This window comes from Phodopus roborovskii, unplaced genomic scaffold (genome assembly GCF_943737965.1).
Source record: "Phodopus roborovskii unplaced genomic scaffold, PHOROB, whole genome shotgun sequence".
In the NCBI taxonomy this organism is placed as follows: domain Eukaryota; kingdom Metazoa; phylum Chordata; class Mammalia; order Rodentia; family Cricetidae; genus Phodopus; species Phodopus roborovskii.
The window spans coordinates 48,513,890-48,532,922 of NW_026126517.1; the positions used below are offsets into that span (position 1 = coordinate 48,513,890).

General features: G+C 41.3%; 1 protein-coding gene across 1 annotated transcript in view; it reads left to right on the forward strand.

Moving 5' to 3' along the window:
• Nedd4 (NEDD4 E3 ubiquitin protein ligase) overlaps positions 1 to 19,033 on the forward strand; it is a 111,318-nt gene that overhangs the window by 49,395 nt on the left and 42,890 nt on the right. The gene's annotated exons all lie outside the window — the stretch shown is intronic.

Below are 19,033 nucleotides of genomic sequence, written 5' to 3' on the forward strand. Positions count from 1 at the left end.
CATCCCACCAGTTTCAGTGGAGGTCAGAGAACAACCTCACATTGGCTTGGAGCTTTGCTGTGTAGGCAGCCTAGCTATACCTTTGAGTGTCCTGGAACCTGCCTAGTTCCACCTCCTCTCTCCCAGTGCTGGGATTATATGTGTTCGTCACCACACTTATCCTTTTATGTGGATACTGGGAAGGTAAGTCCTATGGTAGCTCTTCTTGCTTAGTTTCAGTGTCTGTCCACTCTCTTATCCTGACACTCCTACAAGCCTGTACATACTAAGGGGATTAGCATCATTCACAAAGGCCAGAACAAAGCCAAACTGTATTGCTTTTGTTGTTGTTGTTGTTTTTGAGGCAGGGTCTGTAAGTAGCCCTGGCTGTCCTGGAACTCACTCTGTAGATCAGGCTGGCTGTGAACTTTGAGTGATTCTCCTATTTCTGCCTCCTAAGTGCTAGGATTACGGGCCTGAATCTCTGTGCTCAGCCTGGTTTCATTTTTATAAAATGATCATTCTGCCTCCTGTCTTCCTGAGAAAACATCTGGAAGCTCTACCCTCTTTAGGATGCCTTCTCACACCTTCCCCTGAGTGGCTCACATTTATATTTTATACCTGTAAGATGTGAACATGTGGATTGTGTTAGTCTGCTTTCTATTTCACTGAGAGAATCACCAAAAGGAGGAAAGACTTACTTAGGGCATGCATTTAGGGTTTTAGCCCATGGGCACTTAGGACTGCTTGGGTGCCTGCGATGAGACAGAGCATCATGGGAGAAATGTCTGGTAGAAGTGCTCACCTTTGTTGTGGTGGTGTGAGTGTGTGTGGGGGGTGTCACTTTTGTGATGGAGTCCCTACCTCCCAACTCATTAAGCTGAGAATGTATAAATTAGTCTGTTGAGATCAGTGCTGTCCTGGTCCAGTCACATCCCATCACTGAATGCTAATCCGATGTGAAAGGTCAGTCTTTTGCATATGAGTTTTTAGCACACTTCAAATACAAACCTTTTAACACATGTAAAAAATAGTTTTAAGTATTCAGCCTTTTTTGGTTATTAAATATAAACACCAAAAAGAAGAATTAAATTATCTGAATCTCTTTTTTAATGGTTTAAGGGTATGAAAAATGGTGAGAACCAGAGTTTGGATCTCAGCATCAGGATAGCAAACAAGTGTCTTAATGCCTTTCGAAAGCCAATAACCCTGCTCAGAGGGGAAAGGACCTCTATTGTTTGCTAGCTTTCAGGCTACCAGAGAAACCGTGAGACCTGGTCTAGGGAAGAGACTACCTTAAAGGAATATGTAGACCGTGATACATACACATATACATAAACTCACATAGAACACACATGCACAAATAAATGGTTTTTTATTTCCTTTTGGGTTTTTGAGACAGGGTTTCTCTGTGTATCTTTGGAGCCCATCCAGGAACTCTCTTTGTAGACCAGGCTAGCATTAAACTCACAGACATAAGCTTGCCTCTGCCTCCCAAGTGCAGGGGTTAAAGGCGTGCACCACCATTGCCTTGCTGGAGCAAGCACTCTTAACCAGAGTCATCCCTCCAGCTCTGGTGGTTTATTTTTAAACCATGAAATGTGCATATGAATAGGAATACACAGTGCAGTGCTGTAGATGTGGCGTAGTGGCTGAGAGCACTGGCTGCACTTCCAGAGGTTCTGAGTGCAATTCCCAGCAACCACATGATGGCTCACAAACATCTATAGTGGGATCTGATGCCCCCTTCTGGCATAAAGGTGCACATGCAGCTAGAGCACTCACATAATAAAATAAGTCTTAAAACAAAAAGAAGACACAGTACAAATATGTTTAGTAACAATTCAGATGTCTGTGACAAATGCCTCAGCCGAGACCCGGAACATCTGCAGCCTCCAAAGGCCTCTTGTATTCCTTTCCAAAGGCCTCTTGTACTCCCCCATGTGTGGTGGACACTACCCTATGTTTTCTGCTTAACATTTTATCATATTTTTCTTTTGTGTATTTATAAAAGATTTTATTTATATTGTAAGAATTGTGTATATATGTGTTAATGCGTATGTTCACATTAGTGCAGTGCCCGCAGAGGCTGGAAGGTAGCATCAGATGCCCTGGAGGTAAGTGTTATAGGTTGTTCGTGAGCTGTCTGACATGGGTTCTGAGAACTGAAGCAAGAGCTCTTAATAGCTGACCATCGCTCTAGCTTCTTTTTGTATGTTTTTAAACACATGCATGCAACAACACGAATGGTCTCTGGCAGCCTTTTCCCTTAGTGTTATATTTGTAGATTGACCCACATTGACACATTGTTCACCCAGACAAGATTTTCCATCACCTGTAGGTCACAATACTGTACTTTACACATAAACTCTCCATAGGGGATATCTGACTTGTTTCAGATTTCTTTCCTTGTTACTGATTGATAGGCGTATGTGTTTGCTCTCTTTTCATGTATTCATGTCTGAGTGCATCTTTAGGTTGGGGATTTGGGAGCAGAATTTGTGGTTGCTGTGACATCCGCTGTTCCTTTCTTAGCAAATCTCTTTGGAAATGTAGGGTGTAGAGCACAAGTATAATTTTAAGTAGAAATAATTTCCAGTCATCTGGAACACGTTTCCTGAATCATATATGACACTTGGTTTTGAGGAAAAAAAATGGGGCTACATTCCTTTTTTTATTATTATTATTATTAGCTGATTTTTAAGTCATGTCATGAGGTGGTGGTAGTCATGATGGTCTATGTTCATAGTGATACACAGAGGGGTGTTGTGGCTTCAGGATGGTGTGCCTGAAAACAAAGCAAAGAACAAAAGTAAAACAGTGCATAGGGACCTATGTGTCACCAGTCTCAGAACCACACCTGTACTTCTGCACTGAAGGCATGTGGGTAGTAGAGACATGGTGCTTCTGAGATTTAGTGACCTCACTGGGATCTGAGGTGGGGAGATTTGGAGGGACTGGTGTACAGACACGGTTGTACAGGCTGACAAGTCTGGAATCTGGGCAAGCTGAATGAATGTAGGCAGGATTGCTCTATTGGAGGCAGAGGCAGATCCTTTTGGAGGCTGGAGAAATGGCTTTGTGGTGGCTAAGAGTAGATGCAAAGGATATGAGTTTGACTCTTAGCACCTCTGCCAGGCAGCACACAACTGCCTATAACTAGCTCCAGAGGGACCTTACGCCTCTGAAAATACTGCACTTATACACATGTGCGCGCGCGCGCGCACACACACACACACACACATAATTAAAAACATTAAAAATTAGTCTTAAAAATAAAAAAAAAAAAAAGCCAGGCAGTGGTGGCACACGCCTTTAATCCAGTACTCGGGAGGCAAAGGCCTGTGGATCTCTGAGTTTGAGGTTTGAGGCCAGCCTGGTCTACAGAGTAAGTTCCAGGAAGGCCAGGGCTGCGTAGAGAAACCTGGTCTTGATAAATTTATTTAAAAAAAAAAAAAGATTAAAAATAAACAAACAAAATTGTCTCTGAGAAACCTGTCTTCTGTCTTTTCTCTCTCTTGAGGCCTTCAGCTGAGTAGATAATGTTCGCTTACACTGTGGAAGACCATCTGCTTTTACTAAAAGGCCACTAGTTTTCATCTTCACATCTATCTTTAGAATTACATTAAACAGTGTGTACGCTGGAATTTAGCCAATTAGCCAAGTGTTATAATGTGGTCAAATTGATAGGTATACTTACCTACCAGAGTAGATACCAGTCCTCAAGGTTTATCTGCAGTTACTGTCACTTAGAGCCTGTCTGCACAGCATAGATGATCACTTTATTCTGTGTGGAAGTAACCAGTGACCAAACAGCTCAGAGTGAGGAACCAGGCTTCAGTCCTTGGGCATTGTCCCTTTCTTTCCAGACTCTGGATTTCGACAGGAAGAGCTTAAGAGTCCTCCTAGATGAGGGCTACCAGCACATCCCGTTCCTCTGGCTTGAGTTCAGAGTTGACCCTGGCCCTGCTAACAGAGCTTTGTGACTCCCTTACTGCCTTAGATGTAGTAAGCCCACGATGCAGGCTATTCAGCACTTTGGGATTTCAACACATGATTTTCTCACCTGACTCCTCGTTGGCTCATTTCTCTCTAAATTCTTCAAGTATCATTGTTTCTCATCTGTCTGTAGAACTTTTAAATAATCCTTTAGAAGTTACAACTGGAATGTCTTTTTTGTTGTTGAGATGATATCTCATGTGGCCCATGCTGTCTTCAAACTTACCATGTATTGGAGGATGACCTTGAACTTTGGATCCTTCTGTCTCTGCCTCCTGAATGTTGGGATTACAGGCATGTGCCACCATAACCAGGTTTATAGGGCACCAGGGATCGTATCTAGGGCTGCATGTGTAGTAGGCGAGCTCTCTACCAACTGAACTACATTCCCAGCCCTGGATCAGCTTAAACAAGGTGGCAGCAGAGACAGTATGTGCCCATCCCCCTACCTTCACCCTCCCAGCTGGGGTAACCCAGTGCCTGTTTTATGCTCAATAAGATCAGAAGGGGAGGAGGACCTGGTTGTGGTCCTCACAGTTTGGAAGCTCAAGATCAAATTGCAACGCTGTTTGTCAAGGAGAAAAACATCACATACCTAACATCTAGGATTATTTTATATTAATAGAGTTTTTCTCAATAACTGTACGGTTTATCCCAGGACCTGTGTACTTAGATCTGTGTATTGATTAACTGATTACAAATGACCCAGTTAAGATGGCAAACCTCTAACTTAATCCAAAAAGAAAGTTAGAAGGAAGAAACAAGATTAGGACTTAACCTTACAGAAAAATAGTAATAATAAAGGAGTATTTACTAAGGTCTGTAAAGGCATGAGGACTTACATTAAACTAGAGCATAATTATTGTATTATTTAACTAGTATGCACCTTCTAAAGTGATGTCTTATTCCAGTCAAATTTAACAAATTTTAGTTTGTTATAGCTTAATTGGTTAAAAATACTCTTAGAGAATCAGATTAAAAGCAGATCTAACTTAAGCAGTTTTCTTTTTTAAACAAAGTATGAGTATATGTTTTACATATTTGCTTTTACTTAGGAAAAAAAAAACTTACTTAGAAAAATACAAGTTGGGTGTAGTTCCCTGTGGTGTAAACAGCTAAACCATTCTTTTTATTCTACTTATGAATGAGCCAGTATAAATTTATTGCTAGAGTCTTGGCTATAAAATTCAGGTAAGGGGCTTAAATATACCCTAGAGTATTACTTAAAAATAAATTTGTTTCTTTCAAATAGACTACCGACCTTGGTCTGTGACATTTGGGAGAGAAATTAAAATATTAAATTTTTATTGCCGAGTAAGCTGAAAATAAGTAAAGGTTAAGTAAACACAAATCTGAAATATATATATACACAGAATCACAACCTCTGAAGGACAGGCCATCTACTGTTCTCTGCTGTGAGAGTTTTATCAGCACTTATAATTCTACCTCAAAGTCAGGGGTAGCAGGCAAAAAACGTAAACAAGTACCCGCTTTGTTTATATAATGAAATATGTGGCCTGGCTTGTATTTCCTTATAGGTATCTAACAGCTGCATGGGTTGTTTCAAAGCACCGGTAGGGGCCAGCAGAGAACTCTTTCAGAACAGAATTGGCATTGAGATATGTTTATTTGATGTGTTAAATCCTCTTTAGACTTCTTTACTTACCACAACACTCTTTTTAAGAGAATGAATTGCACACGGTGGAATAAAATATTCAATGTGTTCAGACCATGTTGGGGTATCGCTTTTCTGTCTAATCTGCATATATTTTTAATGGAATGTTTGCCTAGGCTATTTCTTGGCAGGATTTTAATAGTGAAAATATAAATGGCATCATTTAAAGGCTGTACTACTTGGCTGCAAAACGACTGAAAATTACAGGACAAAATGGTTGGTGACAGCTTCTCGTCGGCCTTTTTTTTTTTTTTTTTTAATTTCCCCTTGAGGAGGTTGTTCAGTGTTTACTGCGGTGTTACAAGGCTCATTTTGTAGTTCAGTCTGTCAACTTTCACTTTCATAATTATGATTTGCTAAAATATTTATCTATTTAATTTAATGCTAAGGTTTTACCCCCCCAAAAAATTTTCACATTTCCAAGTGTGTTTAACTGTTTACACTTACTCTTAAAAAAAAAATATTTCAGGCCATATTCCCAGCATTAAGTAACCTGACTAAATCCCTCAGTATAGCTACTATTTGGAAATTCAATCTTCAATTTGATACTCAATCACACGGGTTTTATTCCTACCCACTTCCTGTAATCGTATACCTTTGGGTGAAAATATCAGTGGTCAGGATTGCTGGGGAAAGTATACGCATTGAGATTTCTGGAGTTAAATGTTCGTTTTGTAGGGCTGGGGTAAAAAACACGGTTTCAAGTTGAAATGTAAGAAGCTTGTTGTTCTTGCGTTACTCATTCATGCAAATTGGCGAAGGTATAATTGAAACAAGGTTGGCTGTGTTTGAGTCAGGGCTGCAGCTGAGCTCAGCTTAAAGGTCGCTGGAAATCAAGTGCTTTGTCAGTGAAGGCGTTCTGACTACCAGCGTTTCTAGACACTTGGGAAATGTCAGTCTCGGGCATGGGTCGTCCTTTTCTATGAAATCTGGTGTCTCACGTTGTGCTAAGGTTAAAAAGACGCCTCCCGACCGGCTTTTCTAAATCCACGGATGGTTTTTTTTCTCTGGATGCAGCACAGCTGCTGCTAGCCTGTCCACAGACAGAGATCTTTGTTTTGACTCTCAGCCCTGAACATGCTTGGAAATGAGAACAAATGGCACAGAGTTTACGATTGCACTTTGCAGCCAGAAGAAGCAAGACTTACCCTCTGTCGTCGGAACCCTCTGGAGATGACTTGGAGAGCCACGTTCACACACATGGCAAGAGACTGCCCCGAATCTCAGTGGCCAGCGTGGTTCAAATGAGGCTGACCCCCAGACAGACGCCACTGGCTCCGTGGATAGAGCAAAGAATCTCTGAAAGTAGTGGTAAAAAAAGCAGCTGCTTGCAGATCTCGCTGCAACCCAGGTACGGAGGGAACCTTCCATCCAGCACTGTGGTGGCTGACAGGGATGACACATCCTTTACCTGTGTTTTGAAGGATGGCGTTTGCAGCAGCACTGGGGTGGACAGTGAGCTTCCCAGTGCCAGTGATGGCAACCTCTTGGGTGCTTCTGCCGTTTGTGACGGCAGCGTCAGTAACTTCTCAGCCAGTGACAGCGGGTCTTACAGCAGCAGTGGCAGTGACTGTGGGTCGTGTGCGAGCGTCACAAGCGGAGGCTCCTACACCAGCAGTGTTGCCAGTGACAGTAGTGGCTATGAGACCATTTTTAGTGGAAATTTACCTTCTGACAGTGCCTCCAACCAAAGTGTGCCAGGCAGTACCACTCCCTGTGAAGTTATGTGCACAAGTCCCAGGGGGCTTCCCTCTGCCCAGGAGGACCTGGATCGTGGAGTAGAGATCATGAAACTGCCCGTGAGCAGGAGTGCAAAGGTCCCGCTGAAGCGCTGCACGTCTCTGGTCATTTTCCCCAGAAGTCCTTCAAATACCCCGCCCGCATCCCCAACAAGCAGAGGCGCCTGCCACACGTCACACCAGTTGGTTGTATCTCCTACTGAAGCTGCACATCATGAAGATGGTACTGGCAGCAAAGGCTTTCTTTCGACAGCTGTCAACGGGCTTCGATTGTCTAAAATGGTTTGTACTCCCGGAGAAGTCAGAGATGTACGACCACTGCATGTCAAGGGCTCATTGCAAAATAAAATAGTCATTTCAAATAAGAGGCCCAAACAGACTGTGTGTGAGAAGATGCCTGAGGGATTTTCCTGTGTTTCGGTGCACTTGTCCCAACAAAAACCAACTGTGTCATGTTCTGAAAACTCACGTGGTGGCTGCATGTCGGAGAGGCCAGAACTCCAGCTCCAGCCTGATTTGGACCATGCCATCCTCACGCAGAGCACATCCCCATGCTTACCAACCACACCAGACATGGATTGCCATATAAACATCCATGGAGCGTTGGAAAGACCAAATTCACAGATAAGCAACAGCCATGCTGCCTTACGGAGAAGTGTGTCACTGGGAGGGACGTACCCAAATGTGTCCTGCTTATCCAGCCTGAAGCACAATTGTTCTAAGGGGGGACCATCTCAGTTCCTCATAAAGTTTGCATCTGGGAATGATGGTAAAGTTGATAGTTTGTGGAGAGAGAGAGCCTGGGCAAATGAGCTGTCTGGTAAGGTAAGTGTCCTTTGGTCTTTCTAAACACTGATTTAGTTAAGAGTGAGTTACTGAAACGGAACTGATTCTAGTGTTATCTGTTCCTTTCTGGCCCTTATCGAGGGAGTATTTGGAAAGCATCAACGCTGTATTTGTAAATTTGAAGAACTCTCTATCGTTTTCCACTCTTTGTTATTTTACGAGTTGATAAACTAATAAAAAAACAAAACACCTTTCCTTAGTGGTTTAAATCATAAAATCCTTCTAGAACTGGCTGGGTCTTATAACACTCGATTCCAGTGTGTTTGTTTTCAAACACAGCCCATTGTGCTCTTCCCACATTCAGAAATGGTCATTGCCTTCTCTCCCTTCCTTAATCATTGTGAAATAAAGCCATAATGAAGTTCCTTCAAAAATTGTAAGCTACAAACACAAAAATGTGACTGCGTGCTTATAAACAAACATGGAAGAAATGCCTTTCAAGTGCATGCATTTGTAAGATCGATAATAAAAAGACTGTTCTATGGCATGTTTTAAGGAGAGGAAAATAAATGGGTTTTGCGTTTATATATACCCTAACCACAGGAACGTTGCTCCACCCTGTTTTTTTTTTCTTGAGTTACCAGTTAATGCCGCCTCCCAAATGTAACTCACTTTCTTAACAGTATTGATTTCTAAGTTTTATGTGCTTGAGTTGGCTTGAACTTACTAGGTAGTTCCTACAATTTTCTATTTACTACATTAGTTTGTTGTTTTGACAGTGTTGCTTTATTTTATTAGTAATCTAACTCTAACAGACGCAGCCAGATTGGCTCTTTATATAACTTGGCCCTTCCAAAGCGTTTAAAGTGTTTTGAACTAAAGTAGCCTTTAAAATTTCTGTATTTGGAAAATCTTGCTAAATTCCAGGAAATTTAATTGTTTTTCTGACTACATTAGCTTTATATTGACAGCACATAGGTTTTCCTTTTTTTCATAACATCCAGTATCTGTATTAAATGTTGGGGGGGGCGAAATCTAGATAACTTCTAGACAAATGTAGTTAGGTAATTGGTTTTTTCTATTTTGAAATCTGGTAAATATAATCATTATTCCCAGGGTTAATGTATGCAGCTACTTTACTGGGGATAAAAAGAGATCAAATTTAAAATTCTGATCTGTGTTTTAGAGTTATTCATTCCATTTACAATTTTTTCTGAAACTGTTTTTAGGGCATTATAATCAGTTTAATATCTCCACCACTAGTAACACATCAAAAAGAGGAGGAGAACTGGGGGCTTGAAGCAACATTAATAATCTGTTGATTCACTCTGAGGTCCAGACTTACTTTACATTCAAAGACACCTGAAGAGGTCATTAACCTTGAAAGAATTTTAGAAATAGCCCCAAGACAGTTGTTATTGTGGTGACATTGTCATTTGTCACTGATACTTTTCAAAGGGGAACTTTAAATGTATCAGTGAAATAGAAAGTAAATGCTGTTTGCATTGGTAAGAATGTATGTTTTCACAGACTTTCTAGCAAACTAGCAAGCACTGCTTTGGGAGAAGCCTAGCTTTGTGCCCAAGCTCTGTTGGTTATGAAAGAATCCAGAAGGTACTATGTGCCTGAGAACTTTAAATTGTTCTTCAACATGCATTGAACAATTTCCTTATAAAAATACTGTAAGCAGTGCAACCGTTATATTTACTGTCTACAGTGTCTAAATTGAATCTGACTGATAAAGGGCAAACTGAGGGCTTATGCTAGTTCCTTTTCTAAATGAAGAAGTAATACTGTGTTTATCAATAATGATGTATTAATCTAATTATAGTGGTTTATTGTAACTCGCTTATAAATAAACAGCTCCCAAAATATTTCTCATGTCTCCACTTAGTCTGGGTTCCTGTTCAGATCTGCTGAGTCTGCATCCACGTCTAACAAGTTGATACTGGAGTCGCTCTTGGTAATGTCAGCTATCTGTACTGAGCAGTGAAATCAAATAACTGCTTTGGTAAAAGAGACCCTGGAGTCTGAGGTAGACAGGCCTCCGGATTCGCTTCTCCTGTGTTTAGCGACCAGCTTCCAGCAGCCTAGTGTCGAGTTTATAGCTCTCTTACAATCCTAGCTCTTAAATGACTTAATGTTTAATGTCTAGTGGAGACTTCTAACCTGTGTCTAAAGACACAGGCTGTCCTCTGTCCTTATAGCTGAGACAAAACATGGGCTCTTGAAAACCTCAAAATAATGTCTATTTCAGGTGTAGGGAAAAAAAAAAAAAAACCCAACCCAAAACAACTGTCTCTTGTATTTTCTGAGTGCATCTCAAATGCAGTATTATGTAGTTAAAGGCAGTATCGAAGATCTTTGACCCACTAAGAGAAGTTTGCTGTTGTACTGATGAGTACATTAAGTCCATCAAAAAGTAGATTGAAGTCCTAAGGGACATTTGCAGTTCTGAAATTAGTATTGATTCTAAAATCTGTAGTTAGCTTGCTAGTTATCAGTTCCCTTTTCCCTGTATGTTATGTTTTGAGTTTTCTTTGTCATGTTGTTAGGATACTCAGAGGCGCCGTTGCCTTGTTTAGTAACCTTTGAGCCCAACCCTGGCTTGTATGTGCCTGCCATCATCCATCTGTGTTCACGTTTCTGGGTTTGTTTCCTTTTTTTTATTTTTTTATTTTTAAATTATACAAAGGGGTTTTCTGCTTGTTGTCAAGTTCTTAATCCTAGATAAACATGTTGCTTAAACCTAAAGGAGTATGTCTTAAAATAATTTTTTATCTCTTAATATTATAGTTATTACTAATCTCAAGATTATACAATTCAGTAATTTCTTTAATAATTCCTCCTAAGATCGATGTTTTAAATATTTGCATATTTTAGCATTTTCCCAGTTTTTTATGTTTTATATACTTTAATGAACATTATCTGAGGACATTATGTCTGTCTTTAAAAACATTTACTCTTTCCTAAAAAATATGTAAATAAATATCAACCCTGGAGTTGTGATTCAGCAGTGTAAGTGACCAATTTCACAAATTTGACCCAAAAAAAAAAAAAAAGAATGTTTCTTCAGAGGTATTGGGCCTGGCTTATTTGTTTGGAGATACTATATATTCTCTGCAGACATACTATTTCTAATTTATTTAGCACACATTGGGCACTGACAATAAAAGGTGGATAAAATACAATCTTTGTTTAAGGGAACAGTGACATTATAGTAACAGACAGTAAAAAATAAGTATGTCACTAATGGATGTGTGACATGCAGGGATAGTTGCATGAGAAAGAAGCATGGCATTGAAGGGACCTGTTAGAAGCCTTCACAGAAGAGGTAGGTGACCCTAGGGCTGGGTCTTAACAAGTGAATTGAAGTTTACCAGAAAAGTCCAGACAGATATTCCAGGGCAGGGGTTCTCCATTCAGTACTGTTTGTTTGGGGGCCAGATAATTCTTTTGTTGGGAGTGGGGCTGTCTTGGGCACTGTAAGGTGATGATGGGGCCCTGACCATCACACACTAAATACCAGCTGTAAGCCCTGACAGAGTGCCAACCAAAAATGTCTTCAGGCATTGCCACATGCTCTCTAGGGCAAAAGTGCCTCCTGGTAAGATCTGCTACTATAGGCAGAAGCTTTGGTGCATGAAGACTAGAGATGTGCAAGGGCCTTACGTTGTCAGCTTCTCTGTATGACTCAGTGGGAGGCACAGAGGATGGGAGGAGGCAATTCTTGGGCTGGAGTTGCAGTTGAAAATCCTTTGTATGCTGTTAACAGGCAGAACTTAGTCAATAGACACTTTTATTTAAATAATTTTAAGTGTGTGTCTGTGTGTATGTGAGTGCAAGTGCCCTGAGAGACCAGAGGTCTTGAATTCCCTAGAGCTGGAGTTATAGGCAGTTGTGGCCACCTGATGTGAATGCTGGTAACTCAACTCAGATCTTCTGGGCCATCTCTCCAGCCTGCCCTGTCAGTGGGCATCTTTATTCTAAAGTGTTCGCTTTTGTGTTTTTAAAAAATAATTATTTGCAGCACCGTAGATGTTAAGTGAATCCAACTTTTCTTACTTTGTGTGATTGATTGGGTTATACACTGATGCTGTGAACTGTCACAAGATAGGAAAGTACAAGAGGCAGGACCAGACTGAATATGAGAAGGAAATGGTACAGGTTCAGAGAGATCCTAGTAGTGTTGTCAGGTAGGGCTACTGGAGTAATGGGAACAAGCTCAGTAATGGGAGCCTCGGGTAAGGATCAACTCAGTTAGGCCATGCATCATGTGAGACAAGACGGTATGCTGCATCTGAATCTTGGAGACCACTAATTTTAAGGAGAGGGTGAAAGAAGATGAAAGGGAGACCCAGTAAGCCAGTAGACAGGCCAGGAGAGCCTGGAGTCAAGGGAAGGGTCAGAAGGTAGCATGCACTCCTAAGACGGGATCCAGTTGTACATTCCATGTAGTGGTTAGGAGCAAGAGTCGGCTAGAAGAATCCCAGGATTAAAGCCCAAATTGAAATAAAATAGCTAAGAGCATCAAGCTTAGGAGTCAGCTGAATGCCATACAGTGAGTGTGATGTAATGTAAACAAGGTGTGGTTTAATGATCATTACACGAAGACTCAGTTTTGGGTGATTTTAAAATGAAATAAGACAGACTCCGTCTCTACAAAGAAAGTGCCCTCTTTCTTGCGGCAGTGGGAGGGCTCTTTGTTCTTTCACCTTGGAACTTTAGATAAGCGAGTGTGGGTGGTTAAAATCCAGACTGCATGCTGTGGCAGTGCCAAGTGAGGGGACAGAAAACTTCAGCTGGGAGCTCAGGACTGCAGTGCGCAGCCACAATTAATCTTTAGGAATATAATATTTTATTTTTAAAAATGTTCATGCACACATACAATGTGTTTTGATCATACTCACTCCTTACTCCCCCTAACTCCTCCCAGATCCACCCTCATCTCTCTCCCCCTCCCAACTGTATGGTGTTTTGTTTTGTTTTAAGCAGCCCATTGATTCCAGTTTATATTGCCCATATACTCATGGGTGTGGGCCATCCACTAGAGCATGGGCTAAACAGCATTGTCCTGTCTTTCTTAGCCTCTTGCCTGACACCAAAAATAAACTAGAGTCAGCAAGATGGCTCAGCAGGTAAAGTCTCTTGCTGCCAAGCCTGATGATCTGAATTGAATCTCTGGGACCCTCAACTCCCACAAGTGTCCCCTGACCTCCACACATGCATGCACTGTGGCACACACATATGTGCACAAACATAAAGGTAGATAAATATAATAAAATATTTATAAATAAAATAAAATGATGTAGAATATTCATGTAGAAAGTGAGCCAAGATTTTTTAAGGGTACTTCCTAGAAACTGGAATAGGCAGCTGCGTCAGTTTCTTGTAAGATACGGAGCCTGCATGTATGTGCTAGCTGTTGTAAACCCTTCTGGACCATGAGGGGTGACAAGACAAGATTAGACCTGGAGAGGCCAGGCCTGGGAGCATGGCCAAGCAGGAGGCTTGGCAGAGTTGCTGGGTGTGCCCAGGCCACGTGCTGAGGTTGGGAAGGTGATCAGCGGAAGAGAAGACTGGGAGAAGGGGAAGCACTTCTGTCTTTCGGCATTTCCCCGAAGCATCTGGAGAAAGCATTGCTGGTATCTGCTTCAGGTTCCGGTATTAGCCCTTGTGGGAGGCTGGAAGGCTGTAGTCAGATGATGAAAGGTGCCCAGAGATTGAAGAAAGGTGTTGAGAACAGCAGAGGAGCAGATATGTGTGCTGATGTGGGGTCTGTCGATGTGGAGGCAGTTGACAGCAGCAGCCTCACCTTTGCTAAATTGGGAAAACTTTGCTGGGACAGAACCCTAGTAGCAGATCTGAGTGAACAGAGGAGCACCTGCCATGACATAGAACTCTAGCTCAGCTCACTTTGACTAAGTGAACACATGGTGTTTCTACGAAGGGTCTTGGATGCCTGTGAGAAAAAGAAAAGCTCAGGCCTTCTTGGGACTTAGAGATATTGCAGAGCCATGAGCCATGGTGCTTTCTAGAAAAAAAAAAAAAATGTGTTGCCAAGCAAAGAATGTGCATCAAGAACATTAATGGTGAATAGAAATGAGAACATGGCCACTCCTAGATATGGTTGAGGATAAGGTTTGTGTAGTAGATATGAGCACAGCCTGGGGCATCTGGAATCGTCCAGACTGAACTGGGTTGACAGTAGGGAGGAGGAAGAGGGCCAAGAAAGCACATATCCAAAATGGCTGAGTTACAGGAATCTGAAGCTGGATGAAGAGAAGCTCCGCCCCTGGTTGGAGAGGTTCAGAATGGGGTGCGGGGTTAAGAAGTGCTAGAGGAGCCATGGGTACTGAGTGCATATCTCTAGGTATGGGAGGGAGCATTCCCTTTAAAAAGGTATTCCTCAAGGCCAGCTGTGTTGACACATACCTTTAATCCCCACAGTTGAGGCAGAAGCAGGTGGGTCGCCAGGACTGCCAGAGCTTTGTAGAGAGACCCTGTCTCAAAAACAACAAAACAAAAAGATGTTCCTCAGCACTTAACTTTCACTCCAGAGCACCAAGGTGGAGTGAATCTGTTTCTGCCAACATATAGTACTGTCTGTATTACAGTTCAAGTATTCAGAAAGTGGGAGGCTAGATAATAGGAATTTTAAAGAATTGATTATTACTGTTCAAGTCTTTAAGACATAAGAGTCAATGGTGATTTCAGAGCTGGAATTTGAAAGGAAATGGAATCTTTGTAATTCTGTGGATTTGATTATTTTCTGTGGGAAATAAGACATCAGCGATGATTTAGATTAGTTTCCTGGATATACATATGCCACCCAGTTTATATCCTGCTGTTTAGGCCCTGGATTTAGCCATTAAAAGTAGACACACAAAAGAGAAGCTTCCTTCGTATTTAGTATGCTATCAGTCTTAATGGAAATAATGATATTTATACTTTATATATTCTTAGATAGCTAAGTGAGTTCTTATCACATAGTGACATTGCATTTGATGTTGAACAGTATTACATACACATCTTTTGTTCATGGAAATAATGGGGCATTAACCAGAATCTGCCATTCAGAAACATTTGTGTTATTTCTTCAGTTCCTGTTTGTGTTACTTTAAAAATTGTTCTTATGTTAAGTTTTCCCTTCTCAACATGAGAACTGAAAAGTACACAATTGACATGTTCTGTTTTCCTTAACTCTTCTGGCTTATTCAAGCAACATTTGAATCCTCTAAACATACTTTTTCTGGCATGCCAGTCAGTACATTGTTGAGACTGTTTAGCTCTTAAACTGCATAATGTAGTAATTGAGATATTATATACTGTAAGGGCACAGCTGTAACTTCTCTTTTTGCTACCTTAAAGGAGAAAGTTTGAAAATCATTTTTATGTACCACTGAAAGCTGTATATAAGTCGACATTTAAAGAAGAATCTTAGCAATTTTTCTTTCCTTTGAGAGCTTGGAGAGGTGGCTCGTGGGTTAAGATGCTTGCTCTCCTTACAGAGGACAGATTTGGTTCCCAGTACCCACATCAAGCAGAGTGTCCTAACAGCCTGGCAGGGACAGATAACCAAACTAGGCTGTTTAAGTGATGACTGAACAGTTCTCCTAAATGAATATCTCGTCCCTGGGGTGGGTGCCAATGGAATATTGTGATACTGACTCAAGGATTAGTTTCCACAGTAGACTCTGATTCATAGCCTACACATTCCACTAACTGGTACCCTAGAACTCTGTGTTGAGTAAGAGGCACAGATCAAGTTTTCTGTAAGGAAAATTGAATGGAGAAAGACTTGAAAGGGCATTGCAGCAAAGGCCATCAGGCTAGCTTACAGTTAGCATTGTCTAATAACATGAATTCCTTTGAGCCTGAAGTGGAGATCTTTCCAACAGTTGCTGGAGTTTTGACTGACAATTTTAGCTAAGAAAGCCCTTTCCTCATGACCAAGGCTCAGCCCTCTTTACAGTGTCATGGAGCTTAAGGGACAATCAAGTCCATAGCAAGTGAGTTTAACTAAAGCATGTACCAGTAAGAAACAGTATGAGCCTGATGTAAGAGGCAAAAATTATTCTAGGGTTTGAAGACTTTTTAATTGAGATGGAAAGACAACATGATTTATAGAAAACAACCAGAGGGGGGGAAATGCTATAATGTAAACTCCAAGTGCCTAATTCAAAACAGCTGGCCACCCAAATTCCAAGGTGTGTGATGGCCCATATATACACCTTGAATTAAATTTTATCACGGTGACAACATGCCTAATTGAAAAGTTACATGGTACTTCTTTAGGGATTTTCCATCTATTCTGTTTCTAGAATTCCTCCTGACCTAATTTCTCCTGGCTTGCCTCATTTTTTTAAAAAAAAAAAAAAAATCTTTCTTACTCTATTTTTATTCTATTTTCCAGAAAATTATTCATCTTTTCCCTTTAATTTTTTAAAGTTTTTTTTTATTGCCTTTAATTGTTATAGTTTCAGTGGGGGTGCGTGCTTCTTTTTTATTTGTTTTGAGACAGGGTCTCGCATTTGAAGCTGGCCTGGAAGTCACCGTGTAGCCATGAATGACCTTGAACTGGATTCTGCGACCTCCACAGCTTTAAGTGTTGGTTTTAACAAGGGGTGCTCCACCACACTTAGGTTCCCTGCACGCTAGTTAAACACTGAGCTGCATCCTCATCCCAGTTCTCTTTTTAGGGACAGAACCTCACTCTCTAGCCCAGGCTGGCTTAGAATTCACTGTGTACACAAGGCTACCTGCAAAATCCGAGCAGAACTCCTGTCTCTGCCTCTCAAGTGCTGGGACTACAGGTGTGAGGCACCATGCTTGTCTTTCTTACTTTCAGATTCTTCACTTACTGCTTGTACAATCTCTTCTATTTTGAGAATCATTCAGTTGAAGAATCTTTGTTTTGTTTGAGGTGCTACATTGTTGATTTACTCACATTGCAGTTAATTCTTTATTGGGCACTATTCACCATGTGCCTGTTCTTTGTTGTTGGGGACAGGGTTCCTATACGTAGCCCTTGATGTCCTGGAAAGCACTATGTGTAGACCATCTGGGCTTGAACTCACAGAGCTCTGCCTGCCTCTAGCTCTTGAGTGCTGGATTAAAAGCCTGGACTACCAGGTTAGGCAGTTTGTTTTTGAAAGACAATCACTGTAATGCAGTGCTTTTCAAATTAGGGGGCAGGGCAGTGCTTGCTTCTACAGGAAGTAATCTCTGCAGCTCTGTCTCTCGTCACTTCCTTTTTTCAGAGCACTTTGTATTGTTGCTCAGTTTCATACGCACAGTGGTAGACATAGAAAGATGCTTCCTTTCTGTGGGGTTATATAACTATTAATCAGGGCAAACAGAAACTTAAAAGTGATGAAGTAAAATCTGTGCTTTTCCAGATGCTGATAGAAATTAAATAAGATTGCCTGACCTTCAGATTTATTGTCTTGATATACCTAGATATATTCTGGAAGCATATCTACTCCTGGAGTGACTGATTAAAACATACCTCATAATATAAAGTGTGATTTGCTTAACATTTGCAGTGATCTTTTGTGTTTGTTTTGTTTTGTTTTTTTGAGACAGGGTTTCTCTGTGTAACTCTAGCTGTCCTGGAACTCTATCTATAGACCTTTAACTCAGGTTGGCCTCTAACCCAGAAGTCTGCCTGCCTCTGCCTCTGGGATTAAAGGCGAGCACATTCTTGACAATACGCTAACTTTAAGCATGTATGCCTGTCACTCACAGACATAGAACCATCCTATTGAAAATGCATTAGAGCCCGACATTGGTGGCACACACTTTTAATTCTAATACTCAGAAGTCAGAGGCAGGCAGATTTTCCTCTTGAGGTCAAGGACATCCTGGTCTACAGAGTAAATTCCAGGACAGCCAGGGCTGTCTCATTGGGAAGGAGTGATGTGTTTAAGAGAACAGCAGTATGGTTTAGTCAGTAAAGTACTTGTTGAGCAAGCATGAGGACCTGAGTTCGAGTCCCAGCACACATGTAATAGGCAGGCCATGGTGTCACATGATTGATGGGAGGCAGAGACGGACAGGTCACTAGGGCTTGCAGGTCAGCTACCCTATCAAAGAGGAGCCCCAGATTCCTATGAGAGACACTGTCTGAAAAAGAAATACATCAAACCTGTGGGGTGGTAGTGGCACATGACTTTAATCCTAGCACTCAGGAGGCAGAGGCAGGTGGATCTCTGTGAGTTTGAGACCAGCCTGGTCTACAAAGCTACACAGAGGAACTCTGTCTTGAAAAACAAAAACCCAAACCCAAGATGGCCAATGCCTGAAGGATGACACCAAGATTATCCTATGTTCTCTACTCCTGGTGGAGTTTGGTATGGAGTGCTTACCATTATTATATCAAAAACCTCAACTGGGACTTTTAACTTGAAGGAAGGAAAGTTTGATGCATTCTTCTACAAAGAGTTTAAACAGTAGATATATTTCATATGCCATATGAAAAAACAAAAACAAAAAACACCAGTTACTTTGGTGTGAGGAATGAAGGGATAAATGTTCACGTGCTGACTCGGACCCTGAGGACTGAAGCTTTGTGCCATGTATTGTGATGTGTCCATGCTCTACCACAGGCTGACAAGACTCTCACCCTGCAGTAGGAAAACTCAACAGAGAAAGCTGCTTAGAAAAGGCTATTTTGGTAAAAATCATACCAGAAGGAAAAAACAAGTGTCTGGAGGGAAAATTCCATCAGGATGACTACAACCTGATGAATAATGTGCCCGGCTGAGTAGTGTGGGGCTCAGGTCAAGTCCTTTCATACTGCCATTGTTGAGTGACAGCTAAGCTAGAGCTTATTACCTAATATTCCCAGAGA